Below are 5,034 nucleotides of genomic sequence, written 5' to 3'. Positions count from 1 at the left end.
TTTTTTTTTTTTTTTTTTTTTTTTTTTTTTTTTTTTTTGTTCTTAGGTCTGCTTTCCATCTGTGGTGCAGCAATGGGACTGCTGGTATTTCTTAAACCGGAGAGTTCAGCTGGATTGCCGTGGAGCAGACACACCTCCTATATAAGGGGAGGCAAACACTCTTTCCTGTGTAATTGATGTAGCTTGAGCTTTGGAGCCCAGTCAGAAGCCAGACTGAAGGAGAATCTTTGGAGTCGTAAGGTGAAACTTGAACATTTTGTTTGTTATGGCACAGGTATGGCTTGGAGTCTTTAGCTGGAAATTCAGAGCAATTACCTCTCTCACAGATGAGTTAAACAGCTCAYAACATGCAGTATTTCACAGGGAAGGAAGGTAAAAGGTGGTTGGTGTTGTGTGGGGTGGTTTCTTGTTGGGTTTTTTGGTGGTTTTGGTTATTTTTTAGATTCCCTCAAGTTTCAGTTTTCATCTTTCAAGAGAAAGATATGGATTGTAAAGATCTTCCTGGATGTCACTGAGTGTGTTTTGGGGAGTTACTTTGTCTGATGAAGTCAGGTAGAAGCAGAAAGCCTTCTTAAAGCTGAGTGRATATTAAGGCTTCACCCCTCAAGTGGAGTAAATCCTCTGAGAGCAAGGTCAGGTGCAGGAGGAGGTGCTGCAGCAGTCTGCAAGTTTAGTGTTCTCAGTAGAATCCTGACTCTGGATGCCTGTAGGGCTGGAAGTAGTTGATCCCAGGTCTGTGGTACTTTAATGAAGGACAGAGCAGTATTACCTTGGATGTAARGGCTAATGGCACTGGCACCCCAGACAAGGCTGTGCAGCTGCCCAGAGGATGAGTGCTGGTGTGTGAGCRAAGCGTGGTACATATCACAACCAGAGCTGGCTGTAAGGTGCTTTGGGATACCTCTGAACAGTACCAGCAGAAGCAGCAGTCTCCATCCTGGATCATCCCACGTTCACTCCTCGAAGGGTGATTGTAACCTGGTCCTACACAGCACAGAACTATTACAAAAACACAGTACTCCACCTGCTATTCTTAACCCAGTCAGTCTCTCCGTTCAACAAGTTTGTGTGTTCCAATAAAAACAACCTAGCTGTGCACTTTTCTGTAGCTTTTGCTGAGAACTCTTCCCAGGTTGGCACCTGAATGCCTTACTCTCAGCAGTCAGAGGCTTGCTTGCTCTGTGTGCAGGTTATTGCCATAGAATAGTTAGGACCTACAGCTTCTTTCCTTCCCCATTAAATAGTGGCCTTGTTCAGTATATTTCTTTTTAACAATTGCTTACTGTTGGAAGCAATGAAGCACATTCTGGGGTTTTGATGGCTGGGGACTCTGGTGATGGTTCCATATAAGATGGGATCTTATTACTTGCTGTATTCTTAACTTCTGCTAATAAAAGAACCAAAAGGATTATTGTCTAGCGTGGGTCTTTCTGCACTGTGTGGGAAAGGGGCTGAGGACGCGAAGAACAAGAGCTGGTTGAAAGAGGGCCAYTGCTGGAGACATCAGTGGCTGTGGGCAAAATTTTAGGTGAGCTGAGATCAAGAAAAGAAGTTCAGGAGGCTTGGCCTTAAACTCCTGGGGCACAGGAAATGTCTCCCATCCTGTACCCATGTAAAAGATTGATCATCTCCTCCTGGTGTGTATGTTTAGGGGTGGCACAAGTGGGAAGGAGTGGGGTTTGACTSTGGAGGGAGAGGGGATGGTGCTGGCCAGAAGAGCCTGAGCCCAGAGTGGGGCCTTCTCAAGGCCCTTCACTCCAGGTGAGTGCTCTGCAGCGATTTGTAAGAGAGCTCCTGTTAATGACCTCAACAGCTTGATGGATGCCTTAGGATGGATTATTAATATTACTGTTTTGGGGTTTTTTATTTATGTTGGTGTTGGTTGTTTTGGGTTTTTGGGGTGGGGGGGTTGGGTGTTTGGATTTTTTTTTGGGGGGGGGGGTTTATTTGTTTTTTGTTTTGGTGTGGGGTTTTTTTTGAGATTTTTTTTAATGAAAAGTAAATTCAACAAATGTGGAGATCGTTGCCATCAGATTTCAAACAAATTACCCTAAAAGTAGCTGCCACATTTCAATATGAATTGGGTGTATYCTGTTTCCAGAAAGCAGAGTGATACTTAAAAGTTGTCTGGGCAGGATAAAATTGTCCTACCTCCTGTGCATGTGGTTGTGGTCATACTCTGCCCTCTCCCAATAATCATTTGGTTCATTCACTGCCAAGTATCCTGAGTATGGATTAAAGTGCTGCAATCCAGGTGAGTGTCTAAGGCCATGTCTAACTTTCTAAGGAGCTGGAAATACATGAAGCACATGATGAGGACAGAAGAGCTGACTGGTCTAGTTGAAGCTGTTAAAGGCTTCCTTGCAAAACTTGAGTTCTTTTTCCCTTCCTCTTTTTTTTTTTTTTTTTTTTTTTTTTTTTTTTTTTTTTTTTAATCCCTGCATCAAAGCAACTTGTTCAAACCAAACTCTTGTGCTGCACAGTGCTGCTGTAGCTGCTTGGAATGCCCAAGCTGAAATTCTCCAGGTTTATTTCCAGGATTGTGTAGCTCTGATGTGGTTTGAATGAAGTTGCCTGAGAAGATCGATTCCTTGGAGAGGATGTGTGGTAATTCCTAGGTACATACTGCTCCTGAAGAAAGAATACTGGCRTTGAGTGCACAGCAACATGGGGAATGTCACACTTGGTCACCATCAGCTATTTTAACAATGAGCAGTGAAGGAAAAGTGCAGGTGGAAACATCACCTGAGCAGCAGCTGTGGGAGCCTTACAGTGTAAGTTGTTCTCCACTGGAGGTTGGTTCCTTGGGCAGGCCTGGCAGGATAAGGTCCCAGCACTCCTGGGTGAGTGCATGGAGCTGGTTTGCCAGCTTGATCTTATCACAGGGTCACAGAATGRTTTGGGTTGAAAAGGACCATAAAGATCACACAGTTCCAATCCCCCTTCCATAGCCAGGGACACCTTTCCAACCACACCAGGTTGCTCAGTGCCCCATCCAGCCTGGCTTTGAACACTTCCATGGATGGGGCAGCCACAGCATCTCTGGGCAGCTTATGCCAGTTTCTCACCACCCACRCAGTGATGAAATTTTCTGGCATTTCCAGAAGTTTCACCTTTGCCTTTCTCTAGTAAAATTCATGTTTAAAGTACAGAGGGATTGCTGTTCCTGAGCTTGCATTTGCTGTTACAGATGTTTGTACTGGAGATTGACCACTATCTCGTTTAGTGGCAGTTTCATCTGTGTAGTGGCACCACTGAACACAGAGGCTCTTGACAACACAAAAATKGAACTGGTCTTGTTGTAAATGAGATGGGAAAACCATTGGCCTGGCTGGGTTCCCAGAGCWATGCTGTGTTTCCCTCAGAGAGGCMAATGACACCCCAGCCYGTACCAGTGGCTGGCTTTGATTTCACCTCAACCTGTGCCTGTGGTTTGGGGATTGTGTTGGCGCTGGCTGGAGCTGAGCTCCCCTAAACAGCAGTTTTGTCTGTGGCTGTGCCAGGCTGCAGGGCCAGCACGGGCACACAGGGGCTGTGGGGTGGCATCTGCTGCTGCCTCCTGGGAGGGAGAGCCGCTGCCACCACCTCCCTGCCAGCTCCTGGCCACGGCAGCCAGCCCGGGGCTCTGTCCTGGCTGTGGCCCAGCTCCCCATCCCGCTGCCTGCAGGGGCAGCCAGGCTGCGATTGCTGCCTTTGCCAGGGAGCCTTCTGCCAGCTTTGAAAGCGATACTGTGTCCCTCAGGGCCGGGCAGGAGGAGGTGACAGCAGGCTCCAGCCCCTGCTGCCAGGGGCTAAAGGAAGTCCCTGCTGGCCGAGACAGACGAGCGAGAGCAGCCGGGGGCTTTGGCCGGTGTCACTGTGTAGGGGCTTCCCTGGCAGCTCCCTGTCCCTGTCTGGGAAAGGCCAACCCTTGGTGCAATGGTGGCCTCCAGTAAGGCTGGCAGCTCCTGCCACTGTCCCCGCAGCCTTTCCTCGAGGAGAGCTGAGGGAGCACCCACGCACACCCCTGTGCCACACACACTGGTGGGAATGGCAGCAACAGCTGCTGCCCCTGGAGCAGCCAAACAGGGCTAAAGCCAGGGCTCAGTGCCCAACCCTCCTCTGCTGCCAGCAGCGGCCTGCCTGGGCAAAGGCGGKGTGCCAGGGCTCCCAAAATTTGAGGCAGCAGCAGCAAGCAAAGCAGGGAGAGCTGATGAAATTTCCTGCGGGTATTTACAGCACAAATGTGCTCGGTGGCGTCTGAGTGGGGCCATTCCGGTTTGCAGCACATGCTGATGAGGAGTGGCGTGGCTGTGCCTGATGTCACGGGGACAGTGACAGAGATGTTCACTGGCCAAGTGACAGGAGGTGGAAAGGCTCCTGCCAAGGGCAGGCAGAGGTGGTGTGGGGGAACAGCCTGTGCCGAGGGATGGGGGAGCTCCCAGGGGGACAGGAGCAGCAATCCCCCTCAGGGAAGGCCCAGCTGGTGATGGAGTGTTTGGCACACGGGGGKTTGATGCTCCTTCTCTGCTTGCTTTTGAGAATTTGCTCAGCACAAAAGTATGTGCTGCATTAGGCTGCCCTCAGCCCCSCTTCCCTGCAAGCAGAGGCCTGGGAGAGTCCAGGGTTCTGTGCTGACATGGCCACTGGGCTTTCTCAGCAGAAAAGTGTCCCAAAATACTCTGAGAAGCCCGAGTTTGAGGTGTGCATGAAACCAAGCAGAACTCTGGTTCTTGTCCTTCACTGTGGCAGGGACGGGCCACACAACCCTCATAACACACTTGGCATGTGTGGCTGGCTGTGGCCACTGCTCTGCCCAGCCTGCCATGTGCCAGTCTCTTGCCAAGCGTAAGCCAGCTCAGGCCAGCCGCCTTTTGTGCCTGATCCCAACTGCAAACAGCTGCCGTAAATCCAGGGCTGATTTTCCTACCRTTCTGCAGAATGAAGTCATCCCTGTCTGGCCACACTTGAAGGAGCAGTCACCAGCCCAAGTCCCAAGGCGTGAGTCAGGGGAGGGCACGTGTGTGTGATGCTGTGCAAGGTGTGTGTCCCTGC

The sequence above is a fragment of the Malurus melanocephalus genome, unplaced genomic scaffold (genome assembly GCF_030028575.1).
Source record: "Malurus melanocephalus ecotype Western Australia unplaced genomic scaffold, MMel_1.1 scaffold_22, whole genome shotgun sequence".
Classification (NCBI taxonomy): domain Eukaryota; kingdom Metazoa; phylum Chordata; class Aves; order Passeriformes; family Maluridae; genus Malurus; species Malurus melanocephalus.
Note: the sequence above shows the minus strand (reverse complement) of the source record.